This window comes from Piliocolobus tephrosceles, chromosome 3 (assembly GCF_002776525.5).
Source record: "Piliocolobus tephrosceles isolate RC106 chromosome 3, ASM277652v3, whole genome shotgun sequence".
NCBI classification, from domain to species: Eukaryota; Metazoa; Chordata; class Mammalia; order Primates; family Cercopithecidae; genus Piliocolobus; species Piliocolobus tephrosceles.
The window spans coordinates 132,101,438-132,117,864 of NC_045436.1; the positions used below are offsets into that span (position 1 = coordinate 132,101,438).

The window sequence follows — 16,427 nt, forward strand, 5'->3', positions numbered from 1 at the left end:
AGAAAACCAAACACCGCATGTTCTCACTCATAGGTGGGAACTGAACAATGAGCTCACTTGGACTCGGGAAGGGGAACATCACACAATGGGGCCTATCATGGGGAGGGGGGAGGGGGGAGGGATTGCATTGGGGAGTTATACCTGATATAAATAATGAATTGATGGGTGCTGACGAGTTGATGGGTGCAGCACACCAACATGGCACATGTATACATATGTAACAAACCTGCACGTTACGCACATGTACCCTAGAACTTAAAGTATAATAAAAAATATATATATATATATTCCTAATGTAGTAAATAAGTTAGGAAGTGATATACTCCATGAGAAGGCGGTGGTTATTTCAAGGATGGAATTATCATTTCTAAATGAAGGCAGCTTTCCTGTAGAAGGGAAAATGAATTGGCCTTGAAAGATGAATAAAACAGAATGTTTGGAAATCAGAGAAAATTTTGAGTAATGAGCACAAATAAATGAAGGTGAGAAAACGCAGGGAGTCAGGGAGCAGAGGGTAATTAATGCTGCCTGCAGCAGAGGACACTTAGAGATATCAGCTAGACTGGAAGGGCAGCTTAGGATGGGATTTGTGGGAGATTGTGAAACAGATTAAGCGCATGGCTATGTGGGAAATGTGTTCCACCTTCACGATTTGTGAGCAGGAGTTTTATTTAAAACTTTAACAAACAGAGCAGACAGGACAGCCACAGAGCTGGGCAGGGTCCTGGAGGCCCACTTCTGGGCCAGGTATTAACCCTTTCGTCGTGGACTGTAGGGTGGTATGGGGGTATCCCAAGAACGGTTAGAACAGCTAGTATGTGGGAAATGGGAGGCATTTGGGAGTCTGAAGGAAATGACTATTTACCAATGAGTACAGAGTATTTCAGAATTTTACCACCTGATACAGCCACCCTGACATATATACTAGCTGAATTTTAGCAACAGAGTAAAAAACACATCTACATCAAAAGCCAATCTAAGCTGTGGATCTGTAGCCTGGACCTCTACTTGGATGTCCGTAGGTACCTCCGTATGTCTAAAACCAAACCCATCATGTTCTTTCCTAAATGTGTAACACCTTATGATTACTTCACAAAATGGGAGCATAAGTCATCCAGGTGCTCACACCAAAACTGTGGGGATCATTATCAGGCCCATAACATCATTGCCAGAATATGAACCCCCCTCCTGGTTTTAGGGAACCTCCATTGTGTAAATTTTAATGGGAGCCAGGACTACTCCCTATTTCATACTCTATACTCCACATTTCACACTCTGTACTTCTGCCTTCAGAATCTTCTCAAGTTCCCAGAATGTTAGACTAGAAACCAATATAAGGTGGTCCTGAATCTCAGGTAGTCTCCCATTTTCCCAGTAAGACAATCCTCCTGTCTCCCAGCAAAAGAGAAAAAGAAAAGTCTTTGGAAGACGTTTTGTTCAATTTAAATATATACTATCTTTGAACTCATGGACATAGAGAGCAGAAGCATGGTTCCAGAGGCCAGGAAGGGTAGTAAGGGGCTTTGAGGGAAAGGGGGATGGTTAATTGATACAAAAAAAAAAAAAATAGTTAGAAAGAATGAATAAGACCTACTATTTGAAAGTACAATAGGGTGACTACAATCAATAACTTAATTGTACATTCTTAAATAACTTAAAGAGTGTAATTGGATTGTTTGTAACTCAAAGGATAAATGCTTGAGGGGATAGGTACCTCATTCTCCATGATGCTTATTTCACATTACACACCCACGTCAAAACGTCTTATGTACCCCATAAATATATACACCTGCTATGTATCCACAAAAAAAAAAAAAAAAGCCATTTTAAAAATCCAATGCTATTTTACACTGGATGATGTGCTATTTTGGAGAAAATTATAATACATATTTGAGCAAAAAGCCAGGTGTTTTGTTTTTTAATATAGTGTATTTGTTTATAGACTAAGTTGCTACAAAAAAAGAGGCTCCAAAATACAGTGACTTAAACTAGTTAGGAGTTCATTTCTCTCTCTTCTAACATTCCTTATGTCGATGAGGGGCACAGGACAAGTAGATGCTGCCACTCTTTCTATTCTTCCTATTTTGTTGTTCCACCATCCCCTAAGGCCTTGATCTTTGGTTGATCACTATCCCCTAAGGCCTTGATCTTTGGTTGATCACCATCCCCTAAGGCCTTGATCTTTGGTTGATCACCATCTTCTAAGGCCTTGATCTTGATCTATGTTTGAGGCTCCCTCAAGGGCACGACATCCACAGCCTACTCTTGAAGGGAGCGAGAGAAAGGCAAGGACAAGCTGATTTCTTTTAAGAGAGTAAGGCAGAAACTGCTCACACCACTGTTAAGAATTTAGCTGGTGGACACAGCCCACTGTAGGGGAATATGGGAGGTAGATTCTACCCAGCCGTCCGTATTCTTTGCCAAAACATGGGCAAGTTCTGTTAGTGAAAAGGATAAAGGGAAAATAGATAGTGGGGGACATCAGGAGCTTCTCCAAACTTGGGACTCTCAAATGACAGTATCTATAGGATTTTTCTCTGGGGTGGTTCATGCGCTTTAGGGTGCATCCCTCTACCCTTTACCTGGTGCACCAGGCTGCTTGTAGTCATCATGAAGTGTACAAACTTCCACGTACTCTTGTTTTCACATAGGGTCCTCGCTCCTCCCCTCCCTTGCCTGCTATCTCGGAGCCTGGTGGTCCTCTGATTTTCTTTTTCCAGAGGATGAACTTCTGGTTTTATGTGGTGGCAGAGGAGCCTTAGTTCCCTATCAATCTGGAATGGGAGTAGGAAAATGGGGTTCAAGTGCTCCATGGACAGATTTTTCTCCTAAAATCCCTATCCTTGACCTCCCATCGCCTCTGCCTCCTGTGACCCCCGACGTCTTTTTCTGAGCTTTTCAGGGGTTCTTTGCGTGCTCATCCTTGCAGGAACGTAGGTTTGACCTTACCACTTTTCGCCATTCCTGCACCACTGTTCAGTCTTCATAAATCCTAGTTCAGGGCTACACATCTCCTAGTGTCACCAAAGCTTGCATGTCTATATCTTGTTCTCTTTATTATTTAGGGGATTTGGAAGAGGAGAAGGAAGTGAAAATAGCTTTACGTGAAACTGGAAACATTTTTTTCATCTGTATATGATGCTATAACTGGAAATTTTATCTCAAGCCACAAATATCCATTTGCTTAAAATAAGGACAGTTTTATTTTTCCGTTCATCCTGTGGCTGTATACTCATGATATCCACAAAGTAACCACTAATTCTATTTCATTTTCAAGTGATTTTTAGAAGGTTTATTGGCAATGATATTCAAGAACTGCAATTGTGAAGTCATCCCCCACCCCAACACTCCACTAAATCTGTACTGAATTTCTTTGCTTCCTTTTTTGATGACCTCCATAGGCATACAAACTAGCAGTGACAGAGGTAGTTTCAGGCTATTGTTTCTTACTTTGTCATTCAAAATAAAGTAAATCAGAGAGTAGCCTGTAACACAAAAGATTTTTAAAAATCTAAATATAAGGCAACTCTCTTTTTTCTGAGATATTTTTGGGGAACAAAACTTACTTTATATTTTGGCATGAAAGAACCAGACTTTCTTACACCCTCCTATTTTTGCTCATATGAGGCCATGTACACAGAACACGCCCTTCAGTTTCTCCCTCTGGCTCACTCCTACTCATCCTTCCAAACTCATTTCAGGTGCTGTCTCCTACAGGGAGCCTTCCTTGATCGCCTGATCACCTGATCACCTCCAAGAGCTCTTCCAAAGGCTGATCAGGTACTGCACCTGTGTGTTTCCATGGCACCCAATGTTACCCTTGAACTGCATTTCCTGTACTGTAATCTCTGGTTTATCTGTCAGTCTCCCCCACTAAACCATGAGCTCCTGGAGGGCAAGGTCCATGTCCTCCTTATCTTTACATTCCTAGCATCTACTAACCATGCCTGGAACACAGCAGTCTCTAGTTATGTATTCACTTATTAAATGAATAAGAGAAATGCCAGTTTCCAAAGAGAAACAAAAGTCCCTTGATAAAATAGAGGCAGAGGAATTGGGAGGGGTAATTCACCTTAGTTGCTTTTATTCACTCATTCTCTCGGTGACTTTATTAATTGAGCAAGCACAGAAAACTTCCATAAGACTCAATGAAACAGAATTTCAGAAACTGAAGTTTATCTTGGAGAACTGAACCATTGATTGATGGTCAGATAAAAAGATGTATAAACTTGTGCTTTCAGAATTTCTTTTACTCAAGGCCCTTTGGTTGCAATAAATAGAAATCCACTCAAGTTAGAAATGAGAACTAATGGATCCAGAAAGCACACAAGCCCTGTACTGAGTAACTACACTGGAGTGAAAAGCTAAGGAAAATTTCATAAACACTTTATAGTCTGCCCTTTTCCATACGTCAACCAGAAACGCAAAAGAAAATGGCAATTATTATAACATGGACTTTGCAAGCTGAACAGCTGATAACGCTCTGAGCTCCTTTCCTGCTTTCCCCTACTGTACCCACTGTAATGCAGGCCCATCCATCACGCTGACAGCGTGGCAGGGCATCTGCAAACCTGGTGGGTGTGTGAATGGACTTAATCACAGCTGCACAGTGGAACTCTTGGGGGGGGGGGGGGGCAGCACAGCTCACCAGACACATAAGAATAAGTTTCTGAAATAAGTTTAAGGAATGGCCTGAAGTCACAGAAGACAAACCTAAGAATCTTCTTTTTGAAGATCAAAATGGGTGTGGTGGCTCATGCCTGTAATCCTAGTGCTTTGGGAGGACTGCTTAAGGTAGAGTTTGAGACAAGTCTGGGCAATACAGCAAGATCCTGTTTCTACAAAAAAAATTAGCCAAGTGTCATGGTGCATGCTTGCAGTCCCAGCTACTAGGGAGGCTGAGGCAGGAGGATCGCTTGAACTCAGGAGTTGGAGACTACAGTGAGTCACGATCACACTACTGCACTCCAGCCTGCATGACAAAGTGAGACCCTGTATTTAAGAAAAAGAAAAGGATCAGGCACGCAGTTGGCTAAACAGAAGAGCAACTATGTCTGAGCTCTGTTTAAAATTGTGATTGGCCTCCTAACGCCAGAAACAAAGGCAAACCAGGAAAAAATGTACAATACACAAAACAGTGTTGATGAGTTTTGTGTAATTTGTTCCTCCAAGGAATTTCTCTGCGGTACCCCACTCCCCCTCTCCAGTCTGTGTTAGGAATCCTCCTACCTAATCTCCACATGCTACAGTGTAATCCTTTGGCATATCTCTATCACGGTATTTTTTGTCCACGTCCTCCTTGATCTTCCCCACTTCCTGAGATGGGGAATAATGCCATTTCTTATAACCCATTTCATATGCCTTTTGGGACAAGGAAAAGTATACATATCTAATAAATGAATACTATGTCTTACAGCTCTGTATTATCAGTGTCTAGTATGTGTCTGGAGCATATCAGATGGATGAATAAGAGAAAGAATAATTGAAATTAAAATATCTGGAATTTAATGGCCTTTTAAAAGTCCTGTTTAAAAAACCTGTCATAGGTTTAATCATTCCACCTGAGTTTCATCTCATTCATTTCACACAAACAGCAGAACAGATGTTCATCGGTACTATCTAAAGTGTGCATATTCTAGAAGTCTATAATTTTGAGGTAATTATAAGATAAAGCTTTTTGTGTTAGTCTGGTGTTGTTAACACACAAGAGTCTGGGGCGGGGGGTGGGAGCAGGGGTCTCAGGACATGGGGAAGCTGAACGCTCATTGACTCTGAAGATGGCTAACTTTGTTGTCACAAAGGTTGATTTAACTTGACAATATCTATCCTATTTCTAGGTTTAGACACTTGTTTTCAAGGTGCAAAGACAACCTGAATCCAGGTTCAGTCCTGCTTATTAAATGCAATGAGATGACACCTAGGTCATCTCAATTCAGCTAAACTTAGGGGACAGGGAGGTTTCGATGGCTCTCTGTATCATTCTTGGATGAAAACATTCTCAGATGAAACATGTCAACATGTACTTTGACATTAAAGGCCAGTCTCCACATCTGCGAATGGAGCATGATGACACCCACTTCACAAGGCCATGCTAATCTCTTTCTTGTTTCCCCAAGGAAATAAAAATAACCTCTCAAATTATCTTCCCATAGACATCTCACAAAATGAAAGTTTCTAAGTTCTATAATATTATTATTAAATAATATTTATTATTATCATTTTTTGAGCCTGTCGTGCAGGTGGGAGTGCAGTGGCACCATCTTGGCTCACTGCAACCTCCGCCTCCCAGGTTCAAGTGATTCTCCTGCCTCAGCCTCCTGAGTAGCTGAGATTACAGGCACGTACCACCATACCCGGCTAATTTTTGTATTTTTAGTACAGACGTGGTTTCACCATGTTGGCCAGGCAGGCCTCGAATTCCTGATCTCGTAACCTGCCCGCTTTGGCCTCCCAAAGTGCTGGGATTACAGGCACGAGCCACTACACCCCGCCTGAAGTGCTGATGTAATCTTTACATAAGTTTAGAAAACTCTGAACTTGGCACTTTTGGTGACTCCGTTTCCTAATCAGTGAAAGGAGGGACTTTGAACTAACTGATCTTTAAAACCCTAACTACAAATATCAGGAAGGATGTAAACGGGCAGCTCACAAAAGAAATAAAAATGGCTAGTACACAGGTACAGATACGGAGTCTTGCTCTGTCACCCAGGCTGGAGTGTAGTGGCGCAATCTTGGCTCACTGCAAGCTCCGCCTCCCAGGTTCACGCCATTCTCCTGCCTCAGTCTCCTGGGTAGCTGGGACTACAGGTACCCACCACCACGCCCAGCTAATTTTTTGTATTTTTAGTAGAGATGGGGTTTCACCGTGTTAGCCAGGATGGTCTCGATCTCCTGACCTGATGATCCACCCGCCTTGGCCTCCCAAAGTGCTGGGATTACAGGCATGAGCCACCGCGCCTGGCCACAGGTACAGATATTTTCAACATCAGTAGCAACCAAAAAAGTAAATTTACAAAATGAAATACCATCTTAAAAAAAAAAATCAGATTGGCAAAGATAGAAAAAGAGTAATAATATCCTTCTTTAGCAGTGTCAGGAAGAATCATTTTCATCACTGTACAATATCTGGAGTGGCTATTTGGCAATATGTATCAAAAGTCCTAAAATAACGTGGCAGATTGTATTTTCCAGAAATGGCTGCACCGCTATATCCACCCTCTCCATGTTCTTACAATGAGTTGTTGATGCTGCTCCATTGACAGGTGGGAGTCTATGTGACCTGCTCCACCTGGGTGGGCCTGTGACTGTAGTGGAAGGGATGCTGCATGGTTTCCAAGGCTAAGTTAGAAAAGAGGACAATGCTTCCACCTGCAGCTCTACTGGGACACAAGGCTTTGAAGCCCTAAGTGGCCATGTAAGAAGTCCAGCTACCCTGAAGCCAACATGTAGAGAGATCACATATAGAGAAAGATGCCAGAGGGATGCCAGCTGCCATAGCTGTTCTAGCCCCCTGCTCTTTGACTCTTCCCAGCACTGGCAACACACATGTGAGTGAAAGAGCCTTCAGAAGATTCCAGCCTGCAGTCTTCAAGCCTCCCCAGCCAATGTCAATTGGAGTAGACATAAGTTGTCTTGACTGAGTCATATCCAGACTGCAGATTTGTGAGTAAATTAAATGTGGTTGTTGTTTTAAGTACTCAGTTTTGGGGCAGTTTGTTATGTAGCACTGGATAACTAGAAAATTATGTAGACTGCTGGGTTAAAAGACATTTATATATCTGGATGGATAAATAATTAGTTCAGAGGTAGTTGATACATAGCACTAGATAACTAGATTATACAATACATATAACATATATTTTCATGTTATAGATATTTTTCACATTTATAATATGTGAAAGTATATATTGCTAGGTTATAAGATATCTATACATATCTCCTATATTTATACATCCTATACATATATGCCCATATTTACATCTACTGACTGATTCATCCATTGCTCTATCTACATATGTGTGTGTGTGTGTGTGTGTGTATGTGTGTATGTATATGCAATATTTTTAACCTAGATATTTCAGTTCTAGGAATTTCTGCTAGGAAAATACTTAGAAAGTATACAAAAATATGGCAAAAAAAAAAAAAAAGAATACATGGCATTCTTTCTAAAACTAAATACTGTGAAACCATTTAAAATGTTCAGGAACAGGCAAATGATTAAACATTTTATATGCATATAATCAATAATAGGTAGTCAAAAAAAGTGATAACGTGAAGCTGCATTTACTGACAAGCTAGTGGGTAATGAATCAAAATTTTGATTAAAATCAAATCAAAATCAACCCAATTCTTTACACCTAAGGTCCATCTTTCTTACCAATTTTTTATAGGACTTAAATGCATACAAGTGAATTTAATCTATAAAAAACTAGATTAATCATACTCATCATGGCTCAAGCCTGGGTCTCTTTAAATTATGTATTTATTTACATAAAGATATTAATGCATATTGGTTTCATTTTAATAAAAAGGAATTATACTCTATAACTCATTCTATAATTTGTTTTCTTCATTTTATTATATATGTCATAGATATCCCTCCAGGCCACATATTTAAATTTAACTCATTCTTTCAACCTTTCCCCCTATTAATGGACATTTCAGCTATTCCAGGTTTTTTCTTTTATATCACTATAAGCAATGTTAAAATAAATAAAGATATTCATCCATCTTAGGCACTGATGCTTTTATTTCTATAGTATACATTCTAAATTATGAGATTGCTGGGTCAGTGTGAATTGAAATGTTAATATACATTGCTAAATTACATTTCAAAGGGGTTATAGCAATTCATACTCCAAAAAGTGATGCATGAGATTTCCCTGAATCTTCACCAACAACACATCCCTCCCCATCTCTGATTGGTGGGAAATGGTCTGAAGTTATGCATTTTTAACATATTTAAAATATAAACATTTGCAATACATTGCAAATATATTTTTTTCTGTTTGCTTTTTAACTTTTCTCATGGCATATTTTGTAGCACAAAAGTTTTTTTTTTTTTTTCAGTCTTTGAAAATATTTTTATTGGTTGCATCTAAATTAATCTTTCTTTTGCTGCTCATGTTCAGGGTATTGAGCATTCTTTAGTTTCCTTCCCCACACCCTGTTTTCTCATGTCATTGAGCCATCATCCTATGTGGCTCCTGGTTCCCATATGTCATCTCTGCCCCACAGTGGCCCACCTGTGTGAGCAGTTCAAGGCTGACATCTCTTCTGACTGGTTAGTGCCTAGTCCTGCCAATATTCAGTGCTGAATTTTGAATGTCGTCTCTGACTGAAATTAGTTTCCTTAGCCACTGTGTTTGCTCAGGCTGCCACAATAAAGTACCAAAACATAGGAGGCTTAAACAAAAGATGTTGATTCTCCCTCAGTTCTTAGAGGGGAAGTCTGAGATCAAGGGCCATGTTCCCTCTGAAGGCCCTAGGGGAAGATCTTTCCTTTCCTCTTCCAGCTTCAGGTGGTGGCTGGCGATCTTTGGTGTTCTTTGGCTTGTAGACACATCACTCCAGTCTCTTAACATATAGCCTTCACATCCTCTTCCTTCAGCATGTTTTTCTCTCCAAAGTCTCCCTTTTAAGGACATCAGTCATGCTGGATTAGGGCCCACCCTAATGACCTTACTATAACTGCATCACCTTTGTAAAGACCCTGTTTTTATTAAGTAAGGTCACATTCTGAGGTCCTGCGGATTAAGATTCCAACATAGCATTTTTCGAGGACACAATTCAGTTCTTAACAGCCACCAGCTACCCAGCCCAGATAACTTAGGCTGTGGTGGAGGCCCAGATTCATGCACAGATGGTGGGCAGGGCAAACCCACAGTCGGTAAATAGGTTCTTGTCTTAGAACTCTGGCCAGAGAAAGCATGCCCTCTTGAACTCCTCCTTCCCAACCCTTGTCTTGTAGGTGCATCTACACAGATATAGATGCATGTAGTTTGTCTTTTCCTGTGTGAATGGGATCATAAAAGTTTTAAATTTTCTATAGCCAAACCAATCCATTTTTCCCTGTATGGTTGCTTAGACCTTTGTTTCAAAAGCTGAATCTACTATCAACAATGAGCATTTGTGGATGTGAGAGCAGTTAACAGACTAATCTGGACATGGTCATACTTTCTACTCTAAGCATGTGGTGTGTGACTTTCAATTAGTACTTTGCTGCCACTGTCCTGAGAGACTGTACACTTGTGCAACTGTGAGTTCTAGACAAATGGTTTGTCTGATACTTTTGTTCAAAGAGAGCAATTCCACTACTCAAAAAACTTAGCTTTTACTGATAGAGACGTGAGCTGGTATTTAATGAGTCTGTAGCACTACAGAGCATGCTAATCTCTTTCTTGTTTCCCTAAGGAAATAAAAATAACCTCTAAAATTATCTTCCCATAGACATCTCACAAAATGAAAGCTTCTAAGTTTTGTAATATTTCACTGTTCCTAAACAGAATCCTTAAATGGTTTATGCAAATCCAGCTGGCTCCAGCCTTAGATGTCTTATCTGTTTTTGATGAAAGCTCTGACTTGACAAATACCCCCACGATGTATTGCTTTATGGCATTTGGTCAGATAAGACTTAACGGTAGCTTTTACAATGTTTTCCCGTACTCCCACTATATCTTTAAGGATACAATCATGTGAATATAGGGTAAGGCATTTTATTTCTTTTAAAATCCATAGTTTGTAGACACGTTAAAGTCTACTATATATCACAATGTGCATACAAAAGCAATGAATTGTTGAAAACATGCCCTTAAACCCAACAGGACTCTACTCTATGAATTAAATTGGAGGTGGAACAGAGGGTGTATCTTGCCTAAATTCCTGTTTGTGCTTAGCAGAAAATCAGTTCCCGTGGTTTTAATAGCACCACTATACTAATTTCTAAGCCTATATTTTCAGCTTTAGTCTTCTACTTATGTTCCAGTTGTCTACTGAAACATTTTCACTTGAAGCCACATCATATATAATTGTCATATGAAAACGAATTAATCAATACCCCCACCGTTTCCCAGTTTCTAGTACCACTAAGGCTTTAAACCTGGTGGTTACCTTTGTCCTATTCCATGCCTTCCTTTACCCTATCAAGTCCTGGCTCTTTAACCATTCTTGGTTGACTCTTTAATCATTTTTCTCTAAGCTTTGTTTCACTATTTTCCCTTTTTACAAAAATAATATTTTTATTATAACAAACAGAGTTTAAAAATTTATGGAATCACCACACAACGTTCATAGCAGTGTTATCTATCATTGTTGATAAGTGGGAACAACCTAAATAAATATCCATCAACTGATAAATGAACAAGATGTTATACAGATCCACACAATGGAAAATATTATTCAGTCATAAGAGGAATGAAGTACTTATTCATGCTACAATATGGATGAACCTTCACATTACGCTATGTGAAAGAAGCCAGAGTAATTCCATTTATTCTGATAGTCTGATAAAACCAGGGGACAGAAAACAGGTCAGTGATTGCCAGGGTCTATCAGAGAGGAGGAACACGGAGTGATGGCCACTGAGTATCAATTTGTTTCAAGGGTGATGAAAACTCTAAAATTGGATAGTGGTGATGGTTGCATGACACTGTGAATATAGTAAAAAACACTGAGTTGTATATTTTAAAAGGGTGAATTTTTTGGTATGTGAATTATATCTCAATAAAGCTATTATTAAAAATGATGGACTCTACTAGATCTAGTGAGTCGAGAGAGATTGCAGGATACATCAATATATAGAAATCAACTATCTTTCTACATAACAAGCAACTGAAAATTGAAATTATAAAAATGACACTATTTGTAAAATAGAACATACTTAGGGATAAATCTGACAAAAGATGTGAAAGATCTGTACGCTGAAAACTACAAAACAATTATAAGAGAAATAAAAAATAACCTAAATAATTGGAGAGATATACCATATACATGGGTTGGAAGACTCAATATTGTTATTAATTCTCCCCAAATTGACTTATAGAGTCAACACAATCCCAATCAAATTCTCATCAGGCAGTTTTGTTGAAGTTGACTGATTCTCAAATTCATATGAAACTGCGAAGTAGCTAAAGTTGCCAAAACAGGTTTTTAAAAGATGAACAAAACTGGGGAAATAACACTATCTGACTTTAAGTCTCATAAAGGCGCAGTAATCAAGTAATACAGTGTGGTATTGGCATAAAAATAACTAGATAAAAGACAAATCAGAAGACAAGAAAGATAAACAATACAGAGTCCAGCTTATGTATATACTGACAACTGATTTTTGACCAAAGATGTAAAGGCAATTTAGTGAAGAAATGTTAGACTTTTCAACAAATGATAGTTTAAAAAAAAAACCTGTATATTCCTATGCACAGCGATGCATGTCCATAGCCTTAGCTACTCAGGAGACTGAGGCAGGTGGATCTCTCGAGCCCAGGAGTTCAGTCTGGGCAATATAGCAAGGACCTGTCTCTAAAAATAAAATAAAATAAAAATTTAAAAACCTGTCCTGCCAAAGATACTTTTAAGAGACTGAAATTATAAGTTATAGACTTGGAGAAGATATTGATAAATTCTATACCTAACACAGCATTTGAATCCAAAATATATTTTAAAACTCACCCAAGTTAATATAAGTAAACAAATCATCTAATTAAAAACTGAGAAAGGATATGAACATTTCACAAAGTAGATATACAAATGGTAAATAAGCACATGAAAAAAATGTTATGTAAAACTAGTTATTAAGAAAGATGCATGTTTTAAGCCTGTAATCCCAGCACTTAGGGATGCTGAGGTGGGTGGGTCCCTTGAGGTCAGGAGTTCAAGACCAGCCTGGTCGATATGGTGAAACCCTGTTTCTACTAAAAATACAAAAAAAAAAAAAAAAAATTAGCTGGGCCTGCTGGCAGGCACCTGTAATCCCAACTACTTGGGAGGCTGAGGCAGGAGAATCTCTTGAAACCAGGAGGCAGTTTGCAGTGAGCCGAGATCGTGCCACTGCACTCCAGCCTGGGTGACAGAGTGAGACTCCATCTCAAAAAAAAAAAAAAAAAGAAAGAAAGATACATGTTTTAAACTATAGTGCTAAGCACCTATTACATTAGCTAAAACTACAAAAACACTGTATGCTAACTGTTGGCAAGGATGTGGCAAAAGGGACCTCATATACTGTGATGGGAATGCAACTTTGGAAAACACGTGGGTAATTGCTTAAAAAGTTAAGCATACATCTACCTGAGGATCCAGCCATTTCACTCCTAGGTATTTACCCAAGAGAAATGAAAACATGCCCAACCAAAATGAAAGACATCTAGAATATTCACAGAAGCTCCAAATAGGAAACAATCCAAATGTCCATCAAGAGGGGATAAACAAATTGTGGTATAACCAAACAATGGAATACTACTTGGTGATAAAAAGGAATTAACTTGGCAATAAAAAGGAACATTAGCACATTTGTACATGCTATAACATAGAGAGTTGAGTTAAACAGAATAATTATGTTGAGTTTAAAAAGGCAGATAAAAAAGAGAACATACTGTATGATTCCATTATATAAAATTCTAGAAAATGTAAACTAATCTATAGTGACAGGAAGCAGATTAGTGGTTGCCTGGGGATGAGTAGGAGAGCAGAAACACAAAGGGGTAAGGAGCAGGAAGGCGGAATTACTGTACATATGCTCCTACCACGGGAGAGTTGAGTTGGCTTTCATTTTTCTCCGTGTTTGTAACTTATTATAACTGCAATAAACACTATTATTCACTAGTATTTTTTGTACATCCTTAGGTATTTCTTCATGGTGCATAGTATATACACAACACACGTTCTTCAGTGACTTAATCATTGGACGGTCCATTTTATAGCTGCTTGAATATAAAGTCTGAATACCTAAATTGCTGGGTCAAAGAACAGCCACATTTTAACACTTGATGAGTTTTTGAAAAATGGACACCAGCTTCCAGATCAAGAAATCCAACAGCAGCATCTAGAAGTCTTCTCATGTTCCCTATCCTGACTTGGTTTTTCCTGTACTTTATGGAAATGGAAATGGAATCACGAAGCATGCACTCTTTTGTATCTGGCTTGTGTATAGTTGTGGATTGCTCATTACCATTGCTGCTTTGCATTCTTTGTGAGAATCCACATATTTATCTCAACTTAGGTTGATAGGCATTTGGGTAGTTTCTCGTTCTTCCTATTATTAGTGTTGGTTTTATAACACTCCACAGCATGTCTTTCAGTGAATAAATGCATGCATTTCTGTTGGGTATTCACAGGAGTGGAGCTGCTGGGTTACACATGCCTACAGTCAGCTTTAGAAGATAAGCAACAGAAGCTTTTAATATTAGAGAACAGGCAGAAACATACATTTTTAATATTTGCATGATATTTATTTAACAAGTAATTTCATTAGTGAATACTTATTGAGCACCTACCATTGTCCAGGCATTGAGCAATGTGTTGGATATGTATTGCTGGACAATAGATACTGCCTATTCTCTTGGGGCACTTAGAAAAAAATGTATATTCTAGGGTTAAACAGAAAGTCAGGATAAACTCAGTGTGTGTGTATGTGTGTGTCTGGGTGTGTGTGTGTGCATTTCAAAACTATGTTAAAATATCACGATGTTCAAGAACGTAGCCTAGAAGGAAAATAAATCAGAAGAAGTGTAAGAGTGATTCCCTTCAGGTAAAGTGTTTGTTAATAATTTTTTCTTTTTCTTTTTCATTTTTTTGATTTTTTACTTTTCTATATTTTCCAGGAAAACCAACCATATTAAATTCCACATATATATGGTGGTCCAAGTCCATAAGGTACCTACCTGAAGACAGCTATGATGTTCAGAAGCGATGACATTCTCCAATCGACAAGGAATTTAGTCAGTACTTGTTGAACAACTGATACTGAATTCTGTGTCACAAAACCTTGCATGAACTTATTTATGTTGTTATATTTTGTTGTAGTTGTAGGCTTACAGAAAATGAGAATTGAAAGAAATGCTGGAATGCATTTAGTCCACCTGCTTGCAAATACTTTCAGCTCTGAAGACCTTTATTTGAAATTTTATACAGAAACCTAATATATACAAGAGAGAGACTTGCAGCACTCTGAAGACCTTAGGAGCCTAAGCTCAGCCCTCTGTGACAGGTCCTAAGTGCCAAGAATCTTTCAGAAACACTGCTTGAAAACCATTGTTCAGGTTCAATCCCTTCATTTTCTAGAAAAAGAAGCTAAAGCAAGGCTATGAGGCAAGTTAGCTGCATAACTAGACCTTCTGACTCCATTTCATTTTTTCTAACACACCACTACTTTTTGAGTAGGAACAATGACAATGACCTGTGTCTTTGTGTCCCCCACTGGGGCCACCACAGACAGATAGCAGTGCTCAGTATATGCTGTTTAATAGAAAAATTGATATATACCTGCTTTTCAACTTAAAAGAGCCAAATCACCACCCATGGTTCATTACGTGCAGAAAAAGCCCTGCATGCTTTTTATCAAAGGAGCTAAGGGTCACCTCAGTCACCATACCTAACCTGCTTAGCTGGCACCAAGGACGTCCCCCAAAATCAATAAGAAGATTAAGATGTCAAACAGTAAAGCAGCTGGGGTATGTAATGGACTTAAAACCACAAAGAGGAAGAAGATCTATACTGAAGAAAGTTCTTCCTGCCCGGGGCAATTAATGTGGTGAACAGATGGGGAGAGACATGAACTATTTTCATGCTTTAATGAGAAGATAAAAGACACAAGGAAATAACAAGCAGAAAATCCATAATGCAGGGGCAAACACAAAGACGTGCTTTTCTTTTTCCAAACAAAATTTTTAATTGCTAAGCAGTAATACTTGCTCAAAGTTGTACCTTATTAGTTGTTTTTCCATCATTATAAAGGAACTGAGTCCTGGAGAGCTGTAATAAGACATCTAGTGATAAATCACAGAGTTGTGCAGGGGCAGCAATGGAAGCAATGAAGATGAAAATGAGCTCCTGCATTCTGCTATACACCTTACCCCCGAGTTTGCAAAAAGGCAAGCTTCCCTTTATTCAGAAGGTACCATACAGTACATTTAGAAAGGATGTTTACAGTGATGATCATGAGGCGGTATTTGTATCAGCTAAGAAGCACCAGGATATATGTTCAATACAGTTTTATTGTGGATTTCTTATTGTGTTTGAATTATTCCTCAGTTGGTGATCCATACATGGCATGGTAGAGGCCCTTTTCCTTTTATTCACATGTATCTTAGTCCATTCGGGCTGCTAAAACAAAATATCTTAGACTGTGTAATTTATAAACAATAAACATTTATTTCTTATGGTCATAGAGGCTGGGAAGTCCAAGATCAAGGTGCCAGAATATTCACTGTCTGGCA

General features: G+C 38.8%; 1 long non-coding RNA gene across 1 annotated transcript in view; it reads left to right on the top strand.

Annotated features, from left to right (window-relative positions):
• Nucleotides 1-16,213, top strand: part of LOC111526500 — a 25,607-nt gene extending 9,394 nt beyond the window's left edge. The window contains exon 2 of the long non-coding RNA XR_002726380.1: nucleotides 14,814-16,213. This is a non-coding gene — a long non-coding RNA (uncharacterized LOC111526500). The remainder of the gene's footprint in view (nucleotides 1-14,813) is intronic.
• Nucleotides 16,214-16,427: the final 214 nt, after the last annotated feature.